Source organism: Aptenodytes patagonicus, chromosome 2, assembly GCF_965638725.1.
Source record: "Aptenodytes patagonicus chromosome 2, bAptPat1.pri.cur, whole genome shotgun sequence".
NCBI classification, from domain to species: Eukaryota; Metazoa; Chordata; class Aves; order Sphenisciformes; family Spheniscidae; genus Aptenodytes; species Aptenodytes patagonicus.
The window spans coordinates 122758636-122768969 of NC_134950.1; positions in this window are offsets into that span (position 1 = coordinate 122758636).

Consider the following 10334-nt stretch of genomic DNA (forward strand, 5'->3'; position numbering starts at 1 on the left):
AAGGAGGTTCGCAGGTGGGTCTCTTCTCCCAAGTAACAAGCGCTAGGACAGAGGAAACGGCCTCAAGTTGTGCCAGGGGGAGGTTTAGATTGGAGATTGGGAGAAATCTCTTCACCGAAAGGGTTCTCAAGCATTGGAACGGGCTGCCCAGGGAAGTGGTTGAGTCACCATCCCTGGAGGTATTGAAAAGACCTGTAGGTGTGGTGCTTAGGGACATGGTGTAGTGGTGGACTTGGCAGTGTTAGGTGGACGGTTGGACTCGATGATCTTAAGCGTCTTTTCCAACCTCAGCGATTCTGTGATTCCATGACTCTAGGCTTCTGTGAAGGAGGGTGGGCGGAGGGGTGGCGGGCGGGGCTGCACAGGGGGGCCCCGTCACCCCCGTGTCACAGTGCCACCACGCGGCAACGCAGCAGTCACAATGCCCCGGGGCAGCAAAAAAGGGGGCATCCTCCCGTGTCCTGCGGCCAGCCTGCCCGGCAGGCAGCCCGAAGACATCCGAGAGGAAGTCCTTGAGGAGCCGGTGGAATTCCTTGGAGGGAGGCTGGAGGCTGGAGGCTGGACGAGGCTGCTGGAGGTTCTTCACTGCGAGGCCAGCTCCTGGCGGGGCCACCTTCAAAGCCCACCTGACGGATGGGAATCCTGCTTCAGCCCTCAGGGGACAGACGCCAGCTCCTCAGGAGATGACAAGAACCACCAAGCCCAGTGGCAAGACCAAGGGAATGCCTTCTGGAGGAGCACCTGAGGAGCACTGCAGAGCTCTCTGTCCTCATCCCCTGCAGAGCCAGGGGCAGCAGCCCTAAGGAATGGGATGCAGAGGTGTTGCAAGGGGTCCCAGTGCTCTGGGGCACCCACCGGTGTCCTGCCAGGTGCGGGAAGGATTCTTGCCCCCAAGGTCCATCAGGCCCGGGGGCATGTGGCCACTCTCAGAAGCCCCGCCCGAGATGGCTCCAGGTTGAGGGAGAATAGGGCTTGGGCATCTCCTGGGAGGCGTGACCAGCCCGTGGGACGAGGACGCAGGTCTTGCTCACGTGCTCAGGGAATAGCCGATCGCCAGCTCTGGGGTCAGGAAGGAATTTTCCCCCGGGCCAGGTGGGCACTGGTCCCCGGGGGTTTTTTGCCTTCCTCTGCAGCACTGAGCATGACCACTTGTCAGGGCTCCTCCGCTCCGGTCCGGCCAGGTTACTGCCTGCTGCTCACGCACCACGAAGATGGCCTCTCGTGCCCTGCACCTGCGGGGAGGAAGGCTTTTTTTCCCCCACGGTGGGCTAGCAAGTGCCTCCGGGGGTTTTTGGCCTTCCTCTGCAGCACTCAGCACGGCCCCCTGCCAGGGCTCCTTTGGGCCATTTTGGCCAGGTGCCTGCTGCTCCTGCTCCACGAAGGTGGTCCTCATGCCCCGCATCCGGGGCGAGGAAGCTTTCTAGACTCCCAGGGGGGGCCCCAAGGGGGGCCCCCGCGGCTTGCTTCTTGGCCTCTCTAGCATTGAGCACAGCCCCTTGTCAGGCCTCCTCTGGGCCCTTGCGGCTCGCTGCTTGCCTGCTGCTCTTGCACCTCCAGGGCACCGCTCGTGCCCTGGCTCGCTCTGGCTCTCTTTCCCATGGCTGGCCAAGAAGCACAGAGGAGCAGTTTTGGGAGGGCCAAAAGGACGACTGGCATCGAGAAGTGTAATACTTTGGAAAATACCACGCACCTCCTCCTCCTCCTCCTCCTCCTCCGCTTTTGCACGTGGTCGGTCACGGTCCTCATTCTTCACATTCTCGCTCTTCAGGAAACAGGGACTGCTCGGCCTCGATTCCTGCTGCCATATTCTTTGAGGTTTTCATCCTAAGTGATAGGGGACAGTGGTGATAGTCCTTTCTTCTCAAAGGCTGAAACAAAAGAAGAATTGAGAAACGCAAGAGAAAAAATAAGTGTAAAGTCGGGGCGGGAATGTTTTGGGGTTTTTTTTGGAGGCCAAGATAAAAAGGCATGTGAAAAAAGCTCATTACCAAAACAAAGAGAGAAAAACCCCATTCCTAAAACTTTCCCGTTTCTTCTTGAGAGGGCCTTCTTTGTGCCTCAGTCAGTTACCTGCTTTCCTCTTTGTGGCAAAGGTCAACAGTTCATGAACCAGAAGAATCATGCATCCGGCTCTCCACACCACGTAGGCCATTTGCGACTTTCGGTGGCTCTCGCTTTCCTTTGCCAGGCTTCAAGGGATGTTTTTTCAAGCTAAACTGAGGCTTGCGTCAGCCTGCTCCTGGCTCCACGGGCGCACCGTCTTAATGCTTGTGAGCACCTGCTCTGAAACAGACTGAGAAAAAGACAATAAAATCCTGTTGCCACCTCTAACCTTTGTGATACGTGTCCTTGAAAGTGCTTTTGGAGCTGAACCCCCCCTGGCATTTCAGGCAACTAACAGGGTGACCGTTATTTGACTCATTGGGAGGCAAGGGGAAGGGGAAGGGGAAGGGGAAGGGGAAGGAAAGGGGAGGTGGGAGGGAGGGGAAGAGAGGGGAAGGAGAAGGCAAGGGGAAGGGGAAGGGTATTGGCAAGCTTATCTGAGCTGTGCTGGTGACACCAAAATGGACTTGCTTGCCTTTTTCTTCGAGTTCATGTGCGGGGACCGGGAAAAAAAAGGCAGCAGAAGGACGCGCTAGCTAAACCCCCTTTTAATTGCTAGCAATAACAGTGCCTCTTGGCTGGGAGCACGAGAAGGACCCCGTCTTACAACTCGTGATTCCTTAAATGCAACCTTAAGACTATTGACACGTTTGCTTGTACAGTTTACAGAACCGATTGGCTTTGGTCACGATCGCGTCCGTCACCATTCACTTTGGAGTATTTGTGCAGGCGAACCCCCCTGCAAGTGCGCTTCGTGCCTATTTATTAGCTGAGTTTGCAGGATTTTGTTGCAACTTTCTTTTGTAACTCCTTTCAAAAGTCTTTCCTTACTCAAAGAGTATGGAAACACCTTCCTAATTCCTGGTAAGAGTGGAGAAAACCGCTGTTCTTAGTAGGTATTAGTAAAGGATAAATCAGAATTCACAGAGCGCCTGTCAAGCCAGATGTCGTGAAAGACAGAGCTGTGTGACGGGTGTGGGGAGGTGGGAGGAGGAATCAGAGGGAGAGGTTTTGGATGTGTTGCGTATGGTGTGACTGCAAGGCACTTGGGATGAGATAGGAAACCAAGACCTGGCCATAGTAAGAAAAGAAAAAGGAAAGGAAAAGGGAAAAGGAATGGGAAAAGAAAAGGGAAAAGAAAAGAAAGGGGAAAAGAAAGGAAACGGGAAAGAGACGGGAAACGACACGAAACAAAATGGAAAGGAAAGGAAAGAAAGGAAAGGCAAGGAAAGGCAAGGCAAGGCAAGGCAAGGCAAGGCAAGGCAAGGCAAGGAAAGGAAAGGAAAGGCAAGGCAAGGCAAGGCAAGGCAAGGAAAGGAAAGGAAAGGAAAGGAAAGGAAAGGAAAGGAAAGGAAAGGAAAGGAAAGGAAAGGAAAGGAAAGGAAAGGAAAGGAAAGGAAAGGAAAGGAAAGGAAAGGAAAGGAAAGGAAAGGAAAGGAAAGGAAAGGAAAGGAAAGGAAAGGAAAGGAAAGGAAAGGAAAGGAAAGGAAAGGAAAGGAAAGGAAAGGAAAGGAAAGGAAAGGAAAGGAAAGGAAAGGAAAGGAAAGGAAAGGAAAGGAAAGGAAAGGAAAGGAAAGGAAAGGAAAGGAAAGGAATAAGGAAAGGCAAGGCAAAGGGTATTTAAAGCAAGAAGCCCGGCAATTAACACCTGCACTTCCAAACAACTCTCCGTCTACATTGGCTAAAAGATGTGACCTGTCTCTTTTGATGTGGCAGTCAGTGCAGCTATGGAGGAAGTTGATCCTTCCCGTCTGGAGTGTTGCGAGATACAGCGCTCTATGGGAATGCAATGAGTCCAGCTAGAGCTAATTATTCCGGGAGATGCTACTTCAGCATCCCTTTGCCTTGCAGGGCCCTTTGCAAAGAGGAAAGCATGGTCTTCCAAGGCACTGGCGACCGGTTCGTTTTCAAGCGTGACTCAAAACACAGGCTTTAGCTGATAAATTAGGTATGGTTTGAAGTCCTCGCTCCCGACAGGCTCTCTTTTCCTAACAGCCCTCTGGACAGGGGCACTCCTGGCAAGGGAATTCGTCTCTAGCCTCACTCTGCCTGCTGGTCCGTCACATCCCCATCAGGACACATGCGAGGGCCAGCCTCTTCACACGGAGCTGGCATCAAACTGTTGAGATCCTTTCACTGAATAGACATAGTCTGGCTGAGTCCTGCACTCATGGCACCCGCTTTGCAGACCGATCAATTACCAAGCCTGTGCTAGGGGATTGTTTTTCATTGTTTCTTTTAGTCATTTCAAAGAAAAAAAAGAAGTTCCTTTGCATCTGGATAACCTCCTCAGCAATGGCATCCCACCGCCATTCCCAGGTGGTTCCAGCTGTGCCCAGGGCACGGCCACCAAGGGCAGGGACAGCCCCCTGGGCCTCCTGGGCACGGGGACTGCCTCGGGGCCAGCACCCCAAAGGCCTTCCTCTGAAGAGCACACCTTCCTTGAGAAGAGCAGCAGACCTTCCTTGAGAAGAGCAACGAAGCTGGTGAAGGGTCTAGAGCACAACTCTGAGGAGGAGCGGCTGAGGAAACTGGCCTTGTTTAGCCTGGAGAAAAGGAGGCTCAGGGGAGACCTTATCGCTCTCTACAACCGCCTGAAAGGAGGTTGTCGCGAGGTGGGGGTCGGTCTCTTCTCCCAAGTAACAAGTGCTAGGACAAGAGGAAACGGCCTCAAGTTGTGCCAGGGGAGGTTTAGATTGGAGATTGGGAGAAACCTCTTCACCGAAAGGGTTCTCAAGCATTGGAACGGGCTGCCCAGGGAAGTGGTTGAGTCACCATCCCTGGAGGTATTGAAAAGACCTGTAGGTGTGGTGCTTAGGGACATGGTGTAGTGGTGGACTTGGCAGTGTTAGGTGGACGGTTGGACTCGATGATCTTAAGCGTCTTTTCCAACCTCAGCGATTCTGTGATTCCATGACTCTAGGCTTCTGTGAAGGAGGGTGGGCGGAGGGGTGGCGGGCGGGGCTGCACAGGGGGGCCCCGTCACCCCCGTGTCACAGTGCCACCACGCGGCAACGCAGCAGTCACAATGCCCCGGGGCAGCAAAAAGGGGGCATCCTCCCGTGTCCTGCGGCCAGCCTGCCCGGCAGGCAGCCCGAAGACATCCGAGAGGAAGTCCTTGAGGAGCCGGTGGAATTCCTTGGAGGGAGGCTGGAGGCTGGACGAGGCTGCTGGAGGTTCTTCACTGCGAGGCCAGCTCCTGGCGGGGCCACCTTCAAAGCCCACCTGACGGATGGGAATCCTGCTTCAGCCCTCAGGGGACAGACGCCAGCTCCTCAGGAGATGACAAGAACCACCAAGCCCAGTGGCAAGACCAAGGGAATGCCTTCTGGAGGAGCACCTGAGGAGCACTGCAGAGCTCTCTGTCCTCATCCCCTGCAGAGCCAGGGGCAGCAGCCCTAAGGAATGGGATGCAGAGGTGTTGCAAGGGGTCCCAGTGCTCTGGGGCACCCACCGGTGTCCTGCCAGGTGCGGGAAGGATTCTTGCCCCCAAGGTCCATCAGGCCCGGGGGCATGTGGCCACTCGCAGAAGCCCCCGCCCGAGATGGCTCCAGGTTGAGGGAGAATAGGGCTTGGGCATCTCCTGGGAGGCGTGACCAGCCTGTGGGACGAGGACGCAGGTCTTGCTCACGTGCTCAGGGAATAGCCGATCGCCAGCTCTGGGGTCAGGAAGGAATTTTCCCCCGGGCCAGGTGGGCACTGGTCCCCGGGGGTTTTTTGCCTTCCTCTGCAGCACTGAGCATGACCACTTGTCAGGGCTCCTCCGCTCCGGTCCGGCCAGGTTACTGCCTGCTGCTCACGCACCACGAAGATGGCCTCTCGTGCCCTGCACCTGCGGGGAGGAAGGCTTTTTTTCCCCCACGGTGGGCTAGCAAGTGCCTCCGGGGGTTTTTGGCCTTCCTCTGCAGCACTCAGCACGGCCCCCTGCCAGGGCTCCTTTGGGCCATTTTGGCCAGGTGCCTGCTGCTCCTGCTCCACGAAGGTGGTCCTCATGCCCCGCATCCGGGGCGAGGAAGCTTTCTAGACTCCCAGGGGGGGCCCCAAGGGGGGCCCCCGCGGCTTGCTTCTTGGCCTCTCTAGCATTGAGCACAGCCCCTTGTCAGGCCTCCTCTGGGCCCTTGCGGCTCGCTGCTTGCCTGCTGCTCTTGCACCTCCAGGGCACCGCTCGTGCCCTGGCTCGCTCTGGCTCTCTTTCCCATGGCTGGCCAAGAAGCACAGAGGAGCAGTTTTGGGAGGGCCAAAAGGACGACTGGCATCGAGAAGTGTAATACTTTGGAAAATACCACGCACCTCCTCCTCCTCCTCCTCCTCCGCTTTTGCACGTGGTCGGTCACGGTCCTCATTCTTCACATTCTCGCTCTTCAGGAAACAGGGACTGCTCGGCCTCGATTCCTGCTGCCATATTCTTTGAGGTTTTCATCCTAAGTGATAGGGGACAGTGGTGATAGTCCTTTCTTCTCAAAGGCTGAAACAAAAGAAGAATTGAGAAACGCAAGAGAAAAAATAAGCGTAAAGTCAGGGCGGGAATGTTTTGGGGTTTTTTTTGGAGGCCAAGATAAAAAGGCATGTGAAAAAAGCTCATTACCAAAACAAAGAGAGAAAAACCCCATTCCTAAAACTTTCCCGTTTCTTCTTGAGAGGGCCTTCTTTGTGCCTCAGTCAGTTACCTGCTTTCCTCTTTGTGGCAAAGGTCAACAGTTCATGAACCAGAAGAATCATGCATCCGGCTCTCCACACCACGTAGGCCATTTGCGACTTTCGGTGGCTCTCGCTTTCCTTTGCCAGGCTTCAAGGGATGTTTTTTCAAGCTAAACTGAGGCTTGCGTCAGCCTGCTCCTGGCTCCACGGGCGCACCGTCTTAATGCTTGTGAGCACCTGCTCTGAAACAGACTGAGAAAAAGACAATAAAATCCTGTTGCCACCTCTAACCTTTGTGATACGTGTCCTTGAAAGTGCTTTTGGAGCTGAACCCCCCCTGGCATTTCAGGCAACTAACAGGGTGACCGTTATTTGACTCATTGGGAGGCAAGGGGAAGGGGAAGGGGAAGGGGAAGGGGAAGGAAAGGGGAGGTGGGAGGGAGGGGAAGAGAGGGGAAGGAGAAGGCAAGGGGAAGGGGAAGGGTATTGGCAAGCTTATCTGAGCTGTGCTGGTGACACCAAAATGGACTTGCTTGCCTTTTTCTTCGAGTTCATGTGCGGGGACTGGGAAAAAAAAGGCAGCAGAAGGACGCGCTGGCTAAACCCCCTTTTAATTGCTAGCAATAACAGTGCCTCTTGGCTGGGAGCACGAGAAGGACCCCGTCTTACAACTCGTGATTCCTTAAATGCAACCTTAAGACTATTGACACGTTTGCTTGTACAGTTTACAGAACCGATTGGCTTTGGTCACGATCGCGTCCGTCACCATTCACTTTGGAGTATTTGTGCAGGCGAACCCCCCTGCAAGTGCGCTTCGTGCCTATTTATTAGCTGAGTTTGCAGGATTTTGTTGCAACTTTCTTTTGTAACTCCTTTCAAAAGTCTTTCCTTACTCAAAGAGTATGGAAACACCTTCCTAATTCCTGGTAAGAGTGGAGAAAACCGCTGTTCTTAGTAGGTATTAGTAAAGGATAAATCAGAATTCACAGAGCGCCTGTCAAGCCAGATGTCGTGAAAGACAGAGCTGTGTGACGGGTGTGGGGAGGTGGGAGGAGGAATCAGAGGGAGAGGTTTTGGATGTCTTGTGTATGGTGTGACTGCAAGGCACTTGGGATGAGATAGGAAACCAAGACCTGGCCATAGTAAGAAAAGAAAAAGGAAAGGAAAAGGGAAAAGGAATGGGAAAAGAAAAGGGAAAAGAAAAGAAAGGGGAAAAGAAAGGAAACGGGAAAGAGACGGGAAACGACACGAAACAAAAAGGCAAGGCAAGGCAAGGCAAGGCAAGGCAAGGCAAGGCAAGGCAAGGCAAGGCAAGGCAAGGCAAGGCAAGGCAAGGCAAGGAAAGGAAAGGAAAGGAAAGGAAAGGAAAGGAAAGGAAAGGAAAGGAAAGGAAAGGAAAGGAAAGGAAAGGAAAGGAAAGGAAAGGAAAGGAAAGGAAAGGAAAGGAAAGGAAAGGAAAGGAAAGGAAAGGAAAGGAAAGGAAAGGAAAGGAAAGGAAAGGAAAGGCAAAGGCTATTTAAAGCAAGAAGCCCGGCAATTAACACCTGCACTTCCAAACAACTCTCCGTCTACATTGGCTAAAAGACGTGACCTGTCTCTTTTGATGTGGCAGTCAGTGCAGCTATGGAGGAAGTTGATCCTTCCCGTCTGGAGTGTTGCGAGATACAGCGCTCTATGGGAATGCAATGAGTCCAGCTAGAGCTAATTATTCCGGGAGGTGCTACTTCAGCATCCCTTTGCCTTGCAGGGCCCTTTGCAAAGAGGAAAGCATGGTCTTCCAAGGCACTGGCGACCGGTTCGTTTTCAAGCGTGACTCAAAACACAGGCTTTAGCTGATAAATTAGGTATGGTTTGAAGTCCTCGCTCCCAACAGGCTCTCTTTTCCTAACAGCCCTCTGGACAGGGGGCACTCCTGGCAAGGGAATTCGTCTCTAGCCTCACTCTGCCTGCTGGTCCGTCACATCCCCATCAGGACACGTGCGAGGGCCAGCCTCTTCACACGGAGCTGGCATCAAACTGTTGAGATCCTTTCACTGAATAGAATAGTCTGGCTGAGTCCTGCGCTCATGGCACCCGTTTTGCAGACCGATCAATTACCAAGCCTGTGCTAGGGGATTGTTTTTCATCGTTTCTTTTAGTCATTTCAAAGAAAAAAAAGAAGTTCCTTTGCATCTGGATAACCTCCTCAGCAATGGCATCCCACCGCCATTCCCAGGTGGTTCCAGCTGTGCCCAGGGCACGGCCACCAAGGGCAGGGACAGCCCCCTGGGCCTCCTGGGCACGGGGACTGCCCTCGGGGCCAGCACCCCAAAGGCCTTCCTCTGAAGAGCACACCTTCCTTGAGAAGAGCAGCAGACCTTCCTTGAGAAGAGCAACGAAGCTGGTGAAGGGTCTAGAGCACAACTCTGAGGAGGAGCGGCTGAGGAAACTGGCCTTGTTTAGCCTGGAGAAAAGGAGGCTCAGGGGAGACCTTATCGCTCTCTACAACCGCCTGAAAGGAGGTTGTCGCGAGGTGGGGGTCGGTCTCTTCTCCCAAGTAACAAGCGCTAGGACAAGAGGAAACGGCCTCAAGTTGTGCCAGGGGAGGTTTAGATTGGAGATTGGGAGAAACCTCTTCACCGAAAGGGTTCTCAAGCATTGGAACGGGCTGCCCAGGGAAGTGGTTGAGTCACCATCCCTGGAGGTATTGAAAAGACCTGTAGGTGTGGTGCTTAGGGACATGGTGTAGTGGTGGACTTGGCAGTGTTAGGTGGACGGTTGGACTCGATGATCTTAAGCGTCTTTTCCAACCTCAGCGATTCTGTGATTCCATGACTCTAGGCTTCTGTGAAGGAGGGTGGGCGGAGGGGTGGCGGGCGGGGCTGCACAGGGGGGCCCCGTCACCCCCGTGTCACAGTGCCACCACGCGGCAACGCAGCAGTCACAATGCCCCGGGGCAGCAAAAAGGGGGCATCCTCCCGTGTCCTGCGGCCAGCCTGCCCGGCAGGCAGCCCGAAGACATCCGAGAGGAAGTCCTTGAGGAGCCGGTGGAATTCCTTGGAGGGAGGCTGGAGGCTGGAGGCTGGACGAGGCTGCTGGAGGTTCTTCACTGCGAGGCCAGCTCCTGGCGGGGCCACCTTCAAAGCCCACCTGACGGATGGGAATCCTGCTTCAGCCCTCAGGGGACAGACGCCAGCTCCTCAGGAGATGACAAGAACCACCAAGCCCAGTGGCAAGACCAAGGGAATGCCTTCTGGAGGAGCACCTGAGGAGCACTGCAGAGCTCTCTGTCCTCATCCCCTGCAGAGCCAGGGGCAGCAGCCCTAAGGAATGGGATGCAGAGGTGTTGCAAGGGGTCCCAGTGCTCTGGGGCACCCACCGGTGTCCTGCCAGGTGCGGGAAGGATTCTTGCCCCCAAGGTCCATCAGGCCCGGGGGCATGTGGCCACTCACAGAAGCCCCCGCCCGAGATGGCTCCAGGTTGAGGGAGAATAGGGCTTGGGCATCTCCTGGGAGGCGTGACCAGCCCGTGGGACGAGGACGCAGGTCTTGCTCACGTGCTCAGGGAATAGCCGATCGCCAGCTCTGGGGTCAGGAAGGAATTTTCCCCCGGGC